General features: G+C 42.3%; 1 protein-coding gene across 16 annotated transcripts in view; it reads right to left on the minus strand.

Annotated features, from left to right (window-relative positions):
- Positions 1 to 20,774, minus strand: part of MARCHF8 (membrane associated ring-CH-type finger 8) — a 98,448-nt gene that overhangs the window by 76,683 nt on the left and 991 nt on the right. The window contains exons 1-2 of one of the 16 annotated variants that reach the window (XM_021295270.2): positions 6,758 to 20,771; positions 5,933 to 6,023 (exon numbers count right to left, since the gene is read on the minus strand). The exons of 13 other annotated variants lie outside the window; for them this stretch is intronic. The gene's annotated coding sequence lies outside the window, so the exon portion shown is untranslated. Of the gene's footprint in view, positions 1 to 5,932; positions 6,024 to 6,757; positions 20,772 to 20,774 lie in introns of those variants that run through there. 2 more of the 16 variants (XM_065067338.1, XM_065067334.1) reach the window with 2 other exon arrangements.

A 20,774-nucleotide genomic window follows, 5' to 3' on the forward strand; every position in this document is an offset into this window, starting at 1 on the left:
CTCAGGCATTGTCCCCAATCAGGCTGAATACCATAGATTTAGTTAAAAACAATCAGTAGCCTGCATTTGGCTCCTGTCATTCATACAATGACAGCTGGCAATAGGAAGATGCATCATGTGAGCTGTTCCTTTCTTAAGGCTATTAGAGAATAATATAATGAAAATCCCTTGCTAGGAATTGGGAATCCACTGGACTACACACACTTTATCCTTCTTTTACTAATACAACAGGGAAGCATTACACAGAGACAGCAATACACATAAATTAGCCAAAATTGGCAACACTAATCTGAAAGGCAGACATAATTAGCCATACCTTTTATTAGATTAGCAAAGTTACATTAAATAAAAACCTTTTTGAAACATGTAGGATCACGGAGTGTTTATTTAGAATGTAACCTGCCACAAATGAGACACAATCAATTGTATTTAAAGAAAGGATTAGAGGGGAATTAACATAGCAGGGACTATACTAAATAGGGCAACTGGATGATGCACTGTTCTTCTGTTTCCATAACATATCAACTCTTTGTTTGTTTGTTTTTGAATCTCTGACAGCAGGAAAGAAAGAATAGGTAGATGAGCTATGTATTATATTGCTTAGCAATTTAAAAGTAGTATGGCCTACTACTTAGTGCATACCCTTAACTTATGAAGCACACATTTTTTACTTAAATTGGAAGTTTTAAAGATAAGCCAAGATTCCTAGGATTTTGATTCTGCAGAAAATGCCAATCTGGTTCTATTTCCACTGGACTCCACAGGAGTACTGCAGTTGCGTAAAATGAAATCAGGATCAACTCTCTTGACTGCTTTGGATTAAATTGCAAAAAAAAAAATTACATACCCCAAGGCACTTTATATGGGGAATGATAGTTCACTATCCTCTCTGCACTGAGCGGGAAAGAGTTATCAAAGGTCACAGAGCAAGCAATGAGCGAAAATGCAGGCAATGTCTGCTGCTTCCCAGTCACACACTCCACTTGCTGGATGACACTATCTGCCCATAAGACTGCTCAGCCAAATTCAGAAGCATTACTGACACATGGTCAGGATTTATATCACTTCCATAGATGCCAAGATGGCGTATCATAAAGCATGCGTGAAAGCTTTGAAGGCAATGTCTCCATAGCTTCTAGGCATCACTGACTGTAAAAATCAAACACATTTATAAGCATAAACATGCAACAACAAGGACATTTCCTTATTGGAGGAAAGAGGGAAACATGGGACTTACCAGCACTTTTGAATCTCAGTGTAAAGTATAAAGAGAAAACACAGAACCTCCCCGTCTCCTCTACACACCTGCTTAACTGCATCCTCTAAAGGAGCCAAGGCATAAGTGCCAGAGGAGAGATAAACATGGGCTGAGACAGGAATATCAGACTGTAATAAACAAAGCAGGAAGGGAAGGTATTTTCCCAAGAAAACATAGGGAAATGAAATCTGGAGAACATTAAGCTCCAATGAAAATATGCCAGGTAATATGATCTGTGCTCTTGCCAGTGATAGCTGAGCCAAGGGGAAGGAGACGGACCCCATTCGGTGTCCCCTTCAAAAAGAGTTCTGGGCTTGCAGGCAAGAACATGTTATTACTGTACAGAGACCAAGGGAAATTATTAGAAAACACGGTTAAAACCCTCTGATTATGACAAACAAGTAAAACCAGTTTTTCTGCAGGTACTTCTAGGATTGCACATGTTAGAATTCTTTGAAAGTGCTCAGCCAGCAGATATAATCCAATTAGACATTGAAAGATGATGTGAAACTGCCCTCCCCTGGTAAAGAAGCCCGGCAGATGCTCTAATAATGCCTGCTTTTGTTCAAGAGTGGCCTAGAAAAAGCTCTAAACTTAACCCAAATGCCACATTGTAGCATCCCCAATCTGGAAGGTCCCTAACAAGGCATACTCTCAAAGCCTGTCTGCACCGACCTGAAGCACATTAATTTCACAGTGCTAATTAAAGGATACAGTTACATGAGTCAACGGACCATCTGCAGCACCCAGTGCAAACAGACAAGGATGCCAGAAAAGCAATGCCACTTGACACAAAGCAAGTTATGACAAACTCCGCAGGATGTTATCCACAGCTAAACTAGCACGACATGCTCCCCAATCCAGGGGTGAGGAGCTGCGCACCTGTGAAGAGGGTTCCAAGTTTCAAGCATGCCAAACCAAGGGCGTGCCAAGAAGGCTCCCAGGGAAGAAATGTTAAGGCAGGGGACTGCACCTGGATACTCCCTTCTCTTCAGGACTCCAGTTAGATGTTCAGGCCACCACCCCTTACGCAAAGTGAGGGATCCTCATTGCTACAGCCCCTCCGCCAAACCACTGAGTACATTCACCCAGGAGGTGGCAGATAAGGGCTCAGCTTCCTCCTGCCCTGCATGGTATTCAGTTCATAAACCTCACATGCAAGAGAAGTCCCATAACCAGCAGTGTAGATACTGTTCTGTTCACAGAGAAGGGACTTTCCAGCTCCTTTTTGCCTGGAAAGCAGAAATAATTATGGGAGGGCTGGACAGAGAGAGGGGGCAAGTACATGTGACAGGTCCCATAGGAAGGGCAGTCATCTGCCTGTGAAGGAGGAGGGATCCTGTTCTCCTCCTGCCCTCATAGCTATTCATATGTTATTCACTGCAGTAAAACACTGAAGAAAACCTTTTAGGAGGTTTGGTGTTCAGCAAATAATAATAAAGTTAAGTCTGTTTTCATAGCTGGGCCCTTTAGAGATTTCTTTATTGATGCTGCCGATGGCCACTAAGCCACAAATACAGACTACTGCTCTTGCCTAAGAGGTTTCCTGCGGACCTGGCTGGGGCATATGTGAATGCCAGGGCAGAGAACAGCCTGAAGCTCTACTCTTCCCCCTATCTAGAGCCACAATGGTTCCAGCAAAACAGATTCCAGCAATACTGCCATTGTGGAGAGCCTTCAGAAATCAATGCCATTTCAAAAGACAAAAGAAGTCAAAATCCTGGCGTCAGAGCCCACAGTTGAGTCCTCAATGGAGCTAAGATGTCACCCATGCAGGTAGTCCAGTTTCACTTTCTACAGGGCAGGCAAACAGTAACTAAAAATGCCAGCAGACAGCTGGAACCACATCAGCTGGGTCCTCATTATGTTGCTAGAACCAAAAAGCTCCAGCAAGAACAGTCAGACCTAGACAAAACTACATAAACTGTCTCCAAAGGCAGTTAAGTAGTTAAGAAGAAAAAAGGAAGGAAACACATGCATGTGACTTGAGCCTGGTGGCTGGCGCATTCCCCTGCGCAGTTACGTCTCCTGACACCAACAGATGCAGAAAATTAGGTTCCCAGCAGTTATCAGCATTAAGTACATGAGCAGGAATAACTGAAAACAACAGGTAACTTCACCATAGCAGAAGCGGGTGGGAGACTACTTGAAAACCCACTTCTATCCCACTCCATGAGGGCCTCAGTTTCCCGGCTGACAAAACAAGAACATAAATCAGCCATGAGACGAGCCTAATAGTCTGCAAATTGCTGGACTGTTACAATAAGAAGTGCCATGGGAAGAACCCAGGTGGAGGAAGATCATCTGTCATCCCTCACCTGCCACCTACCACAGCTTCTCTGCCCATCACACACCTCAAAGTAAAGGCTAAATCACTTTTTGCCAACGATTCCCAGCCAGACTGGGGCAAGTAAGCACAAAGCATGCTTTCCTGCCCGTGGTTTGATATCTGCTGGAATCTAAAAACACGCATTATGAACTGCAGCTTTTATTAGTTCATTTACACTTCAGAAAGTCCACCATATTCTCTAGTTACACAGCATATGCTGAAGAACTTCAGCAGAAGGTCTGGAGCTGTAGCAGCACTGGCTGCAGATGTACACAGGCCTCATCAAAAGAAATGCATCCTGAGGATGTTTGCAGGTGTGTACATGGGCTTCGCGTTACTCATAGAAGGGGAAAGAAACAAAAGCAGCAGCCAAATATCACAGTTGGTTTCCTGTTTATATTACAATAGGCATTCTGGATTATATGTGCATGAAAGATAAACAATGGAACCTGTGGTATAAGCAAGAGGACAGTCACTAACAGCATGGAATTGGAGGGAATTTCACCTGAGTTATTCCTATCTGCTCTAAGGCTTCTTACGCTTTTCTTCAACTCTCCTAGCCCCCATTAATGACAGCGAGCTGTATCATATAGGTCAATGGTCTGATAATCTGTTGGGGGGGTGGACAGGTTAAAAATAAAGCAACAGGTCGCTGCTGTCCAGATAATCCAGACACTGCCGCACTGCGCATTGCTGTGAAAATCCTGCCATGGAGTGGACACAGCCCATGGACTTCAGGGGACTTACGAGCTGCAGGCTGGAATGTGCTGCCGCGAGGCTTTGTGGATCGCTGCCATGAACTCTGGTCTTCTGAAATTTCCCCTCTGTACAGCACGAAACCTGACCAAGCTAAACAGGAATGGAAACCCTCTGAGGAAACCTCTGAGTGCTGCTAGATGGTGCAACGTCTTCATCAGCTGGCTTACTTTCTCTTAGTGAGAATTCAAATAATCTATCAACACAGCTCTGGAATTGGTCTTCTCCTGGAGGTCTTGATGTGAAATCTCAAAGCCTCATGAAAAAAAACAACCAAATAAATAAACCAAACCAAAATAAAATAAAACAACAACAAAGCCCAAACAACTTTCGGGTTTGCCTTTGGTTTTTTGTTGTTGTTCTAGAAGTAAGAGAAATCCTCATCCAGTGATCTTAGCAAATTCCTGTATGCATCTTAACTTTGCTTACCTACCCTGGCATTTCAGCTGGGTATAGCTTATGCCTACTTCCTGTCCACTGCATCTTCCATATTTGCAAATATTTCCAACCCTATTAAGCTTGTGTTGGCTCCAGTTTGAAGCTTTTACTTATTTTGAGCTGTCCAGACTCCTCCTCTACTAATGCAACTTACATAATCCTTTTCTAGCAATGACAGATGTGCATTTTCAAAAAGAGGATCCTGTATCTGTGTTTCATTTTGTTTTACTGCAGCTTAATCGGTACTTTGTTAACAGCATTATTTAGGAGATGTTATCAAGCCTCATGCACTTCACATGCATTTGTTAACTTGACAAACAAATCTAATTCAAGGGAGCTTAAGGGAGAGAAACTCACACTTTTTTCCCTGCAGTACCTTTCACATTTCAAGGCTAGTACAACGTTAGAAGTGAAAAGAACCCTTGTACTTAGACCAGGCAGGTGTAATTTTGATTATTGCTGTTTACAGTTACACTCCTGCCCCTATGTCTTGCATTGTTTACAAGCTTAGCTGTAACTTCTCACCTTATTATCTCAGTTCCTCCTTTCTTCCACCTGCTAGTGTCTTAAAAATAATCAGCTTCAAGACTTAAAAATATTTTTCTTCTAATTTTTAAAAATCATGTTATTGTGTAGTTGAAACCAAAAGAAAGACTTAAAAAGGGGACAAGAGATCTTTCTATGTGTTTCCCATGTTCCCTTTGAAAGCTTCTCATTATACAGGAACATATAGCTGCAGACTACACACACTGCAAATAAAAAGACAGGTATCTGCCAGCTCTGGCTGACTCCTCTAAAAATAAGAATATGATAGTTTTTACAAACATAATACAACTGGACAAGCACAATGTTACACTACAGCATCAATAAATAATGGTCCCAGTGCTCTTAGCACCGCCCTCCCCACCCCTCCCCCCCCATTAATTTCAGTGGCCGCTGAGCAAGATCTACACCTCTGAAAAACAGATTCCTTAAAACCTGTCCCTTTCAAATCAAATCAGCTGTCACGTGCAATTATTAACTAGCTTGGCAGCATTCAAAAGAAAACAAATATCACTTTCTTCTGTTCCGATAACAAAATAACAGTCATTACAGTCCCTTGAGAAAAAATAAATTACTTTTGTCCGCTTACGCTGCTAATAGCAACTTACCTGCATGAGAAGCATCAGCGGTTATTCCTGATGTCCTGTGGGAAGAACAAAGTGCCAGGTGCTCTCCACACACATGGGCAGGATGCTCCTGCTACAGAGGCAAAACTTCTTTAACTACCTCAGTGTCTACTGGGTAATACAAATTTTTAAGTACTACCCATGTATATTTGTTTATGAAACAGCCCATAATAACACCAACAATAATCCCTGTGACAGTCTCTAACTATAACAAGCAAAAAGAAACAGAGGCAAAGCAGAAATTTCATACTCTACTCTGGGAAGCCCTAACAGTGGGGCCTGGGAGAAGAGAACAGCCAGGGCTGCTGCTTTGTCAGCCAGCAAGTTGCTCTCCCTGCTCCACTGATTTTCCAAACCCATTTGCATAAGGGGGTACCCCTCATTCTTTCACCTAGATAATCACAATTTCACCTCACCCCTTCACATTAAACATGTCTTCCTGCCCTGAGGTGCTTTCGAACAGAGTAGGTCTAGCACATTAATCACACCGCAAGCTGGGAGCCTTTACAGCTTTGCTGCAAGCAGCATGCAATATCACAGAATGCACGGGACTTGCCTTCTTATCAGTCTTAGCCATGATCCCATCAACTCCCACAAGAAGTAGCGACTGACTTCCTGAGGATTGCGTGCCCCCCTCCCGAAGAGCCATTCTTCCCTCTGATTTGGCCTGAAGCCACCTCGCTGAGCAAAAATTAGGCTGGCTTGACCACATGGCTTAAATTAGAATATTTTTTTTTAAAGATATGGATGATGACTTGCTTCTTCATACTATTAATCATCAGATAACAACATGCCACAGTACCACACCTGTTGCTATGGTTTTTGAGTAAAGCTGTTTTTCATTCATTATTCCATGTCCAAAAGCATTGCACAGCAGTAACCTGCATGGATTTCATCACAGTGTGCTCACTGGTGATGCAATGGTCAACGCAGCTTTTCCTTACTAACCCACAGACACGGTTAGAGTGGTGGTCTTGTTGCATACAATTTGAAATCCTTAAAGTAAAGGAAAATAAAAAAGGTCAGATTACTGTGAACACAGGTTTGGGAATGACCCACTAAGATTGCTGCCGTTGATCCCCTGCAATTGTAGGTCATGCATAATCAGCACAGAAGGGTCCACAGTACATCCACTGGATACAAAAGATACTCCCTTCCCCTCTATTCATGGGCAAAAGCCAAAACCCACAAAACTATGACATGCCAGGGAAAGGCAGCAAGTGATGTCAAAGACAAGGCAACACCCTGGGCCTCTAGGATAATAGCAAATCTATCAAGAAAAACACCCACATGATCATCATGATTTGGCAAAGTGCTCCACATGATGATCCATAGTTTTTAAAAGAAAATATTAATGATGGTTATAACCAAATGGAAAGAGGGATATACTAATACATGTAAAGACCAGTGAGAGAAATCTGCACCAACATATATTTGTAGGCAAATTTCTAGTCTAGCACACAAGTCCACATCACTTCCCGTTCTCTCCTTTTGGGGTTCACAAAATTCTAAATGGCTCTGAAATCCAGAGGAAAAAAAAAAAAAAAAGCTTTGTATATTATCTTCATATTTAATAAAGATTGTTAAAAACAAATGCATAAGTTTACATCAAAGACAATGAAAGTCTGTGTTTCTCAAACACTGTAAATATTTACAACACAGGATAGCGATGAAACAACAATCTCATCCTTGTTCAGTGAGGACATTGCTCACATTCTGTATTGTACACAGATAACAATGATATATTTTTAGGAAAATTCTGTGCTACATCACTTCTTTTCCAATATGTAAGAGGCTAACAACAGGCGCCTAAGGACATTTTTCACTATTGTTTAACTGCTACCAGGCAAAACTTTCCTCTTAAGCCAGAGTAAGAAGAAAATACTGTTGACTGAATGATTCAGTGTTTTGAAAAAGTATGAAATAATTCCTTCATTGTCTCTAGGTAAATAAGAAATTTCTGAAGTGGTGCACATAAGAATGTATCTCTTTGGAATGATTTAAGAGTTAAATGCCAGGTAACTCTTTATTTACAGGTTTACGTTACAACATATCTTTGCTCTGGAAGTCTTAATAAAATGTAGATTTCTGTATCATTACTACAAACCTTTAAACCCTTTCTGAGGAAATAGCTATAAACCACATTATTTAGAACTTGCATGATGCAAGTTCAAGTGTAGAGTAAAAAGGGCAATGTACCAAGCATACTGTACCTGATTCTTCCACAAACTTGCATGACCAGTAAGTTACGTTTTCAACCATTATTTCCCACATTTTAAAGCAACCTCAACTTCTGATGAAAAACTAGCTCCCAGAAGTCATTTACTATCTCCTGAAGAGCCATAAATTTTAAATACATTTTAAATACAAGGGAATACTCCAAGTTATTAAAGCATAACAGCTGTTGGTGAGAGTTTCTTATTGAGAAGTATATTCAGGCATAGCATGTATCCCTTATGTTTTTCTGTTTCCATCCTGATACCTTCTCCATACATGTGTCAATGTCAAACAAGAAACCCCAGAGGGCAACACAGGAAGAATCAGGACTGCAAGCCACACAAGAACTTTCCTCCAGGCAGAAGCACCATCTGAGAGTGTCCACAGTCCCAGACATAAGTGCTCATCTTTATTTCAAATATCACCAATATAGAGATGTGCTTGTTAGGCTTAGTTCAGGAAGGCAAATCATTTAAGTTCTTCACTTCAGTCACTTTGGTGCAATGGAAAGATGACAATACTTCCACTTCCCCCACTCAGGCTGTTTCAGCTGCACAGGTGGGTTCTGCCTGTTCCTTACCATGGCAACATACCTGGTACAAGCAAGAACATAGGCTACAGTAAGACAAGCAATCAGAGCAGTACATGAGTCACTCCTTCCACTTCAGACCTGCATCCTCACCAAAAATTGCTAGATCTTGAGACAGTTGCTAGCCAGACAAACGTGGTATTTCTCATCAACACAAAAATTATGCTGTGAAGAGTTTAAGAACCTCTGTGTCACAGTATTATTGCTGAAAACTAAAGCTGTATAAAGCCTACAGACAGTGTCCAGATTTGTTCACAGAATTAATTCCCTTCCAGTGTCAGGACAAGACAGCCTCTTTCAGACGCAACGTTATCGTGGGATATGTTGTGTGGTTAAAAGGGCTTCATGTGCTCTTCTTATCACAAGTGTTCCTGGTGTGATTTAAAGGCCAAGCAGCCAATTTCAGAGGGCTGACAAACAGCCTGGCTTCCTTCATCCTGGCTCCCCACGCCAGCACTTACACCAACGTGCACGGCAGCAAAGCATCAGCACAAACAATTTCCATTCATCAGGGTGTTATTTCATGTGAATGTGCTGGCACGTGTCTGTCAGCTCCGCCTGTCCTCCCCCCACCAAGGGTGCTCTGTGCCACCCAAAAAGGAGGGACTGGCGTTACTGAACCCCATAGACAAGGCATTCCTCACCACAGTCCATAAAGGGCCATTCATCCCCACCATACCTAAAATAGCCACTGGATGCGATCATGAGATGAATACACAACTGCGGATTCCTTTAAAACACTGCCTTCTTACACGGACCAGCTTCCTCACCCATTGTCCTCATTCTCCACTTGGCAATCAAGTGTTGACCCTTTCTGTTCCATTTGATATGGGTCCCTTCATTTCTACAAATATTACAAGTTTAGAGAGTTTACGAGAAGCTTAGAAAAACACCACAAAACTCCACCAATCCATTCCTATGCACTTGCAAAATCTGTATACAATCCTATTAAAACAAATCCATCACAATTTTCAAGTACCAGAACCAAGGCAGCATTTCTGCAGTCTGTCTGTCATCCAGTAGCTGCTCATTGCCAGTCAACCACAGCCAGCTGCAGAAGGCTGCTACGACAGAGTGAAGCACCCAGGTACAGAGAAATTGTGCCTGTTCATGAGAAGCCTCAAGAATTGCACAGGTCTGTTTCTTGCTGTTGGGGAAGAGGCTGACTTGCAGTGCCTGGGTGTCCTGCTGCTTAAATAGCTTCTTGTTTTGCCTCCAGCAGATGCTTCAAGTGATATTCAAGTGCCTAGTAAGGCAAGAAGCAGCCCTGGACATTAGAGAGCAACAGACCGTCAGACACACCGTTTAGAAAGAACCTGGTGACAGCTGGGGCAATATGGTGGAATGGATTCTGGGTTGCTGCTCCATATCCATGGGGCAAGTAAAAGTAGTTGATAGGGAAAGTTGTCCAAGCAGGGAAAGACTTAAAATAAAATTCAAGATCACAGCCACATCATCAAGATCACAGCCACATCACTGACGCAAGCTGACATGTTACATTTTTCAACTCAATCACATTCAAAGGTGGCTTCTCTGTCTTCTCCCCTAATAGATGCTTTTTGCTTTAAATTAGTTTAGATAGGAGCCAGAGAGATGAGCCAACTGTGCTAAGTAAGGCCCATGAAATTCTGATGCACACAAGCACTATTTTAAAATCTGAAACATTCATCAAGACAAAACCTGGAAGCAACAGCAGTTTATATCAGGTATCTGATGAAACTGAAGGCAAGAAAAGAAAAAAACCAACACTTCTTCTTTTAAGCTAAAATCTCATCAGTCCTGAAGAAAATATATTGTTGGAAAGAGGGGAACATTTAACCTGTTGAGGTCACATCAGAGTTTTGCACCGGCTGCATTCAGACCTGTAGCGAAATAAACCCACCTTACCCCACCCTGCTCTTGTTCATATTTTCCAGGATCTATACCTGCTGACCATGTGGTTTCCCTCTCTAAGTACATATGATTACAATAATATTCAGGGACATTTGCTCTTCCAAAGAGTAGTTAAAAAAAATTACTACAGGCAAATAATGTGGATGTCTGCTGTATTAGGCTAATGGAGAGATAAGGACTTATTTCTTTATTAACCATTTTTAAATGGCAAACACAAGATTTTTTTTAATTGAAAAAAAGAAAAACTACTCCGTATTCCAAATGCAACAGATATTAGGAAATCAAGACAATTTCCTCATCAAGTGTCAGGAGTCCACAAGTGACATTACTGCTTTCTCCTTGGAGGACCCAATCATTCCTGTCAGTCTCTGGCTGCCAGAGGAAGCAGCACTGAGCTTAGGAGCAGCATGGTCCCCTCTGTGTCACAAGTGTCTTCTTGCCTGAGACAGTCCTTCTCCATTAGCCCTGCTCGCTCTGAATGAGGCACAAAGCCTTGGTCCTGAAGGGATCTACTCTTCTTGTTTTACAGGGACATGTGCTACTCAGTGAATGGTTTTACCTGGTGATAGCAAAAGCTCCTATTACCATCCTCTGTCTAAGAAGTAATTGGGTACCATCGTGCATCACCAAAATTTCCTGCAGAGTTAACAGAAGTTTCATGGTTCAGTAAGGCCAGGTGATCTCTCACGGCACCATTACAGAGGGCAGTAACCATTTAAGTCAAAAATGAAACTAAAAAGAGGCCCAGACCCCAATTTACAAAATGGTAAATACATCAGCTGAAAAGGCTTCCTCCTCCTCGTTGTGCTGCTTCTGCAGCAAAGCCAGGCAGCTGCCTTACAATGCTCAGCCAATGCTGTGTAACAGCTTCAAGCAGGAAACAACAACGTAACATATAACTGTTTGCTTGTGTGATCATGGGTTGGGTTTTTTGGGGTCGGGGTGATTTTTTTAAAGAAAAAATATTCTCTAGGAAGATGATGCCCATACTATGGAGGGGATCTTCTCTGCCTGAAAATAGTGATACTGCTGGAAAAACTGTACCTTACAGCATTTAGCTAGGGCAAAGACTCAGCACAAATCCAGTGCAAAGTCAGTACCATCACCCTCACAGCACCTGGTCTCCCCCTGAAATTCCCTTCCCAAACACTGATTTGCCCAGACTTTCCTGACTGGCAAAACAGAGACATCACTTCAGTCTCTGATCTTCTCCTATCTGCAGGTTATGAATTTGAATACTTCCCTAATTAGAGATCAGCTGTGGAACTAGAAGGTGGATTATTTTTAGCAATTGTCTGATTGAGCTGCAGCCACAGCCAGTTTTAAATTAGTCACTGCCTTTCCTAAGACTACATGTTACAAAAGAACTTCCAATGCAACATTCAGTGTCTCTTCAAAAGCCATAATCTATCAGTCACCTTTGCAAGGAAGAGAGAAAACAGGGAGCAGCTATCATTCAGTCAAAAAGAGACTTCTTAAGATCTTCAGGTTTCTCACTCAAAGCCCAGAAAGAATGGCAAGGGGAGATGAAGAGGTCCAGAAAGGCACAGTCACCTCAACACAGCAGCAGCGAAGACACAAACTCGAGTAACTCATCCTTCTGACAGCAGTCATGCCGGAGCGGCATCTTATACAGAAAAGGTCACAGAAGGCCCAGCGGCAGCATACTGCGCTCTTTCGCTGCTCACCAGGTTAAAGCATCACTTAGCCTGACAGTGATTTTCTTCTTTTTTTTTGGCACATTCCAGTAAAGGAAGAAGAAAAGGCACACAGAAGAAAGGCTCAGCTCAGAAACTTGCCAACTCTCCTTGACTCACAGGGGTTGCTGGAAACTGAGGATAAACAGCATCTTGGAACAGCAGGTCTGTGCTACAGTATATCCATGTTACTGGCCGTGGTGGGATGTGCTGCACACAGTCAAGCTGTTTTCCAGTCCCATCCCCTGCTGACAAAAATTACTTTCAGACTTGAAAGCCAACAGTTTCGTCATCTTATTAAATTCCCTGTTCCTGGCTCAGATGTCTGTCACATGTATTAGTTAGATTACCTCAACCATGAAGACCTGTCTATGCGCCACACAAGATACAGCTCAAAGGAGGCCAGTCAGAGTTTGGATCATCAGCGCTGCGAGTTTCTCTGCATTCACAGAAGCAGCAATGCAAACGTGTGACAAGGCCAGTTTATGGTTTGTGGGGTCACGTGGAAAGTGAGATAATACCAAAGCACTAAGATGCAACTGGCAAACATAGCTTGCCTGAGCAGATCATCCCCTTGGAGCAGAACCATCCCTGCAGCTTCCTCTCACAACCCCTGCACCATGCACAGCCAGTAAAGACAGACTAAGCCAAACCCATGCAGGTCTAACAAATCAGAGAGCCTAAATGCAGCCACTATGGAGGACTTAAAAAGGCAGCTGACAAGCAGCCAACCAGCAGCCTAACCAGCAGGATCCCTGCAGGACATCACAGCCCTACCAAGTCTGCGCATAGCACCTGCCGTACTGCACAGTGAGAACACTGGACTGAAAAACTTCCCGGTAGGCAGTCAAAGACAGATAAGACAGACTGAACACGTGTCCCAGCTGACAAGTGGAGCTCAAGTACACAGAGAAAGCAAACAACCATAACAAATGTCTAACAGACACAATGGAAGATCACAGCCAAGAATAAAATGCATGATGTATCTAATTCCCTTTCTATACAAGAAACTGATCCTGACTCAGCTTTCTTGCTCTGAGGCAGCTGAACCACACAATGCTATGCTTGCTTCTTGCCAGGGTATCACAAACGATGGAAAGTGAGTGAGAAATCTTATCCTCAATCAAACATGTTCAACAGCAGCTGAGCTGGGATCCTTGCCTTGTGGTTGGAGAAGTTGATATCAACACCACTAATGAATAAAAGCCTAGGCCTGGTGCAGATACAAGTCACCAAAACACCAAATGCTGACCATTAGAGGCTCCGATCCTGGAAGAAGAAACCCAGTAAAAGACTAGAAAGCATACATCGGGCTTATCCCACTCCATTTGGCATGCAGGTATATAGAGGAGATACTTCCACACTTCACTACATGCATCTCAGATGCAGCCTTACTGAGCAGGGTTTAAAAGCAAGGAGCACTTATGCAATCCCAGTGCGAGGCACAGGGCTTGGGCAGGCTTTGGACACACGGCTTTGAAGCTGCAGTTCTAATCTATGCCTTGCACACGGCCTCACTAGAAACAAAGCCATACACTTCATTTAAGGAAATAATCAGATGGATCATGAAAGGTCAAAGAGGAATAATTTTGAACCTCTTGTCATTTGGAAAATACAACAGAGTTGTGAATCCCAGTGATTTGCCTGGAAAACATCACAGTGCAGTTTTCCTGCACTCCCAGGAAGGCACATAAAAAGAATGTAATCTCTAAAAAGCCTTGAGAGCTGCAGAGCTCTGCAGGTGTACCAGAGCAGGACTCTTTTTCACAGACCTGCCCAAGCGTGTAGCAGCTTGTCCAGAACAAGCAGCCTTGCAATTCTGTGATGAAAGTGACTTGGTGAATATTTTCACATTTGAAAGACTTGACTCTAGCGGTCTCAGTCAGAAGTTATCCTCCCCTGTCAAGTCTGACCCTAGGACGAAGGGTACAAAATACTTCAACACTGTTGTCGTGAGACTCACAGAAACAAAATATGCTTCTCATGCAAAAAAAACTGCTACAAGGCAATATATAGTGTTTTCATGCCCCAAAGCAATGAGCTATTTCAAGGCTACAGTGTTAACACACTGCATAAGAACACTGATGCATTTAGAAGGCTGAAATTTCGTCTCATTTTTATTTGCTTCTGCTTTGTTATGCCAAGAGGAAAGTTAAAACCCCCTTCCACCTTTCAATCAAACATGCTACTTTTCTTTGTTAAGTCCCAAGATGAAGCTAGCCTGACAAGACTCCTACAATTTTACAAGCGAATCTCTCCTCCCTCCACCCCCTTATGTTATCAAACATTAATTTTGTGAAGAGTCTGCCGCACCGTGCCAGTTCTAATTTAGTAACAATACTTAACCTTTTCCACCAGGCTCGTGGAATGCCTTGCAGTGGAAGAAGATCATCCCATGGGCAGAAGGATGAGCACAGTCTGATATCTTACAGCTGGGTATCCTGTGGCTGCAGGATTCATAAGGGCCACTCACCCACGTGAACTATCTTGTGTGCAAAAAAGTGCTGTCTCCACTGGCCTTGGCACAGGGTGAGGCTGCAGCTCTAGGTCACGGCATTGCAATCTACATTCCCGTTTTCCTGTGACATCTATGGTTCCAGGAAGTATTTGGCATTTAGCCAACAGGTTCAGAAGTTACTTGCAGTGCGACTGCATAAGCCACTTCCCTGTGGAAGGCAGGCTAAAAAGACATTTAAAAAAATATCCAAGAACCTTACAAAAACATGATACAGATGACAACTGAGTTGCAGAAAACTCAAATGTGTACAGATGAAGTAGCTTAAACCAGAAAAGAGCTCAAAAGCAAGTACAGGACGCAGATTTCCTGTCTCTGAAAACAAACCATTAGCTACAAGTGAACTTCCTCTTCTTTTTAGAGCTAAGCAGATTTATTTTTTCCTCTTTACAACAAGACAGCATTTAGTTCAGTGCACATCTATGCTATTTGGTTTAAGAAAACCCTCTCATTTAGAGAGCATTTGCAATGTCAAAGAGCAGCAGCTCCTCTGCAAGTTTTCAGTCTACTTGTTTTTCATATATATTATACGCACACATGTATACACGTGCACATATATACACACTTTACAGAAGACATTTTAATGTAAATGATTGGTTACAGATCAAGATGGAGAAAAACACTGACAACAACTGTCATTTTTAGCCCTGGTACTTCCAATTCATATTTGGTAGGCGGGCTCTAGATGAAAATGACCCTGAAAGCTATGATTACAATAATCACGTTTAAACAGACAACATTTTGGATGCAGAACTACAAGGGAAATTCACTTCATTTACCAGAAAGGAAGGAAAAAACAGAGGCTACTGTTAATTCCAGAGAGAGACAGACTGTTCCCATGTGCAACATTCTGTCGTCATCTACAGCAAACCACTACCTAGTGCTCTTCACATTGCTCTATGTCAGACTCCAGCAGGCTTATTAAGAATAGAAAAGCCACTGCCAACTTTCACTTTCTATCTATTTTAGCAGAGTTCATCATGCTGTTAAGTGCAAGTCCCTTAAGAGTGATTTGCTGAACGAGGCCATGGGAAACAGGGGAGAACGGGACAAAAACACACTCAGGGCAAGAGGAGGCATTTGCAAGGATTTCTTGCTATAATGTGGCCCATGTTATGAAAGCATAACAGAGCCCTGTATTGCATCACTCCCTGTATTTCAATGCATTAGTCTCCCCATAAATATATATATGCACCCAGGTAAAATAACATATATATATATACATACAGAAATATGCGACATTTTTTCATTAGCCTTCCTCCTCTGACTGATGTGTTCATAGTTACAACAGATGATAAGAAGGATTGGCCTAGCAGTGAATCACCCTCAGTAGCACACTGTGCTTTTACAACTAGAAATAGAGGGATCAGAGATTAATCCTCTGTCCTGGATGACATGAAGAGCCAGTGACAGTGAAAGCAAATATAAATAGGCAGAGAAGGCTCTTTGTCTCACTACAGCCCCCCTTGGTTTTGAAGGAGACTCTTCCACTAAGAGATGCTTTAAGAGATCACTAGGAACGAAATTAAACAAAGGCTTCCCTTCTGTAGGGTCTGCAGTAACTGGGGGAGGAAGAGCTCCCACTAAAAATCGCTGTGACATGACCTTCCCTCTCCCAGGAAGGTAAAGGCCAGGTTCAGCCCCGCTGCCAAGAGCAGCACTTACGGTAGAAAGATTTGACTGAAAACTTCCTCAATATTTAATTGGTGCTATAGGGCAGGTTGTACATAGGGAGGCTGTTGCTTCCTGTTCAGCTAGTACTACTCAAATGATCCTCTACAGGCAAAGTTCACCCAAAAGCCACGTCTAGAAGTCAGTAACCTCAGCGCTAGGAGTCACAGCACTATGTAGACTCACTGCTGCCCCTGTTCAAATTCTTGTGTAACAAGAAAGTGGAACTTAAAACCCCACTCTGTTCACAGAACAGAAGCACATCCCCCCTCCTCAAACTGCACCAATGGCACCGAGTTAATAGCAGTAAGTCAGTCTACGTGACACATTATTCTGGCCATTAGAATCAACAGATCAGACCCAAGGGAAGCCTATCTGTTTATTAATAAGTATTGTGTTTTTTATTGTTGTGTTGTTGTGGTTGATTTTTTTTCTACAGATACTCTTCCTTGCAGGCTCAGTATACACAATCAAAATGGAACAAAAAGTCTTCTTAAAAATAAAGTATACTTGAGAGGAAGAGAAGCACCAAGGATGCGTATACTTTCTTAAAAATTAGCAACTTTGTGTGTAACATTGCACCCTTTTTTATTTATTTTCCTCTTTTTTGGTTTGTCACCCTATATCCTTCTATCCTTCTTTCGTTCCCCTCTGTTTTATCTACCTGAGCCTTTGATTCAAAAGAAACATTGCTCATCCTGTGTCCAGGACATGACAGAAGTCAAGCTACCTGCTCAGGGAAAAACAGCTGGGATTATTTTTATTACTTGTAATGAACCTCTTGTCCTTGATGGTGTGTAAACACATGATCTTGCTGAAGCCACCGCCAAACTGAAGGACAAACTCACCCTTAGTGGTTTTCAATCACCTGTTAAATGATATTCCTAAATCCATTGCCTGCTTTCCCAAGGAGAAACTCTGGCGCAGTTGTTCATGGTCAGCTTCACCTGCAGACTGGACTGGTGATCTGTATTCTGTCCTTCTGATGCATTCTGAAGGACACACAGAAACTTCTAAGGGGCAGATATCAAGGCACACCTGATACGTAAGATTTACCTCCCCTAAAATATACACTATTCATATTCTATATTGATTCTGGCCAGATATTCTGCAAGGTTTATGACTGGGATCCTTAAATGAGTCTCCAGGGATAAAGTGTTCATCTACTAGTTAACTTGATTTCATCAAACTATGGAAAATCTCAGCCACAATTTCTAGAATCTTTTAGTATTTTCCACCTATTAGACATATACCTGGCATCATAATTTCCAATGCTGTTTTCAGTTGAGTTCAATAACCACAACTTTCCGCCAAGCCTCTGTTTAAATTCAAGACGTACTACCAAGCCCCCCTACTTGCCTGCAGGTATCAAAAAGATTAATTCCAAAGAGGCACCTATTCATAAAAGATAGAGAAGTTAAACAATAGCTAACATACATCTTTGATTTAAAACTACACAAACCCAATAACCAGCTGGGCACATAACAAAGGCCAGCCTTCCCTCCTGATCCCTAGGGAAAGAAATTGCAAGCACTGGAAACTGCTAATGGTTCAGATATCTCTTGCTGTTTGTGAATTGTCTGGTGATGAGCTACATTTAAGAATAACTCAGCTCTTAAAGTATATCTCTAATTGCAAAAAGACTGTGCTTGCAATGGCTCTTGTTCATTTACCTACGCCAGAATCAATAAACACAATATCATCTGTTATTTGGCTTTTTAATGCTTCACATGAATGTGGTTAGATTCCTTGATAAAAGACCCACAAAACTATAGTGGTAAGCAGCAAAAGAGAATATGTTTTGCAAGCGATGAGTCCTTTGGATGACTAGCGTTTTCAGTAAAAGTGGCCCTAACTTTAATAAAGAGGGATTCAAGGATGCAGAGCTGTGAAACTTCACTGCTAACAAAGCCCACCCAGCAAGTTTAATGCCAGCTCTGCTGCACCAAAGCAAACTTCCATCACATCTTTGCAGTCTATGCACAAGTCAGCAAAACAGAAGTCACAGTAAACCCTGCATGAATGCTGTTTCACTGTGGGAATTAATATAGGGAATTAGATGTGTGGTTTACAGGGTTCACTCAGTTCCTGAAGCAGCTAGCACTAGATACTCCAGAAAAAGAACCAGATCAGGCAGTAACTGGATAGCTTGTTCCCCAGGAAGACTTCCCATCTAATACCTTTTGCCCTAGAAGTGAAGTTTTTCCCAGACTTAAGCTTTTCATTTTTTGTAGCCTTCTGCAGCTTTGCTATTCACTGTTCGTCTGCCACATGCAGGCACAGTCTAAACACAGCAATATCCAGGGTTCCTGCACACTCCTTCCTTCAAAGCCGATGCAGTAGCTCAGCTACAGCCTCTTATAGAATACTAGTTAGATGCTTCTGCAGGACCAAGAGTTCCTTATGTTTTGAGGAGGAGGGAGGAAAGGCAGGACCAGAGCAAAACAAAATAAACAATAACATAAAATACATAACTAAAAGAAGGGGACACTTCATTCCTGTTTTCATTTTTCCTGGCAAATGGCCATACTCACTCTGGTCTTCACCACTTCTGAAGTAGGCTGTCAGTCAGTCACATCAGGGCTGACTGCTTCTGAGGCGTATGGCAGGAAAGACACACCGCAGGATACTCCTTTTTCTTAGGCAGCAGAATCTATTCAAGACTTGTAAAAAGAACCTACCACTCCTTCCTTGAGCAGCATTACTACTAGGAGCTGGCATACTCCAGCAGTGATCTGCCTCCCCCGCTAATACCGCTGTACTAGAAGAGCAATAAGGAAATCAGGTGGGCAGAGAAGAGACTTTGGTAGATTGCCCAAAGTATGGGTGACAGCCTCGGCAGCTGGGAAGACTGACTCCTTTCACCCTTGAACATAGGATAGTTGCTTGTCCAAAAAGTCAGACCTAAAAAAACAGGTTTTGTTTGTTTTGTTTCCGTTCTTCTTGTTGTTGTTTTGTTTGCTGGTTTGGTTTTGGTGTGTGTTTTTGTTTGTTTCTTTTCTCTCATCCTGAAAATGCAGAAACTTCATCTGGTGTGATGAATTAATCCATCATCATGACACTTAAGACTGGGCAAAAGCAGCCTGGGAACAGGTGGATTTTCTAGCAGTGGAATCATAACTGCCTCGTTTGCATACGTTCACCAATTCTGGCCTCATACACTGAGGCATGAAAAGGGCTGCAGCTTCTGATCTGACATCTCAAAACAGAAAATGACTTATTTTCAATTAGTATAACTCTACAAGCAAAACTGCTGACTAGGATGAGCTGAAAGCCCAAGTTAAAAAAACAAACTAACAAAAACCCCAACACCATAGCAAAAACTTCACAATTCACTGAATATTTGTTAAGTTCACATCAGGCTGTAATCAAAGCTACATGAAATCCCCAGCATCGGGGCAGTTGTTCAGGCTTCAGTAATCCTACCAATTCCAGCAGCTGTAGCAGATTCAAATCCTGGGGAATGTCTCTCTGTCTTTGAGCAGCTACAGGGTTGCTCAAGGCAGTCTGGCACCAAACTGTTTGGGCTGCAGCTGAGCAGCTCCCAACATCGCTCAGCAGGTGTGATCCTGGGTGCCCAGGACATATCCTCGATGTTTCCAGCAATCCTGGTCCAGAGGCAGACTTAGAGGAACTCTGCATCAGTTGAAATTCACCAATGTTGATAAGTTTCAAAGAAAACATATTAGGTTTGATAAACAAGCATTTTTCAAATAAAACCTTCTTCCTCTGAAAATCTTTGACTCGGGCTATTACTGGATTAACATCAGCCTCACCTGACAATACTATAGAAGAAAATTCAGCAGCAAAAGTTCATAAAGAGTGCAGCTTCTTCAGACCAACTCGCCTCTTCCACCCCATCTTCCTTCCAAAATCTCTTTCCACCTCCACTCAAACTCTACCTAAATTGTCCCTTCTACGTTTATACTGCCTGATTATTTCACAAATTTGCTGTGCTCAGAAGTACACAGGTCCTTTGCCAACTACAAAGCCTGAGCTGTCTGCTCTCTCACACTGCAGTTTGAAACAAGTGGATTTCGCATTGGCATGTTATAATTCAAGCTTTGTTTGCACTACCAGCATGCTAAAAAAGAAGAAAAGTTAAAGTGTTACAGTTCAGAACAACTTGAGCATTACTCTATTTGCCAGCTATCTCCAGGAAGCATGAAGGAATTCCGACTATTTCTCAGTCTGCCGTGAAACTTCATGACTCGTTACGAACACGTTGCGACCAGCACATCT

This window comes from Columba livia, chromosome 6 (genome assembly GCF_036013475.1).
Source record: "Columba livia isolate bColLiv1 breed racing homer chromosome 6, bColLiv1.pat.W.v2, whole genome shotgun sequence".
In the NCBI taxonomy this organism is placed as follows: domain Eukaryota; kingdom Metazoa; phylum Chordata; class Aves; order Columbiformes; family Columbidae; genus Columba; species Columba livia.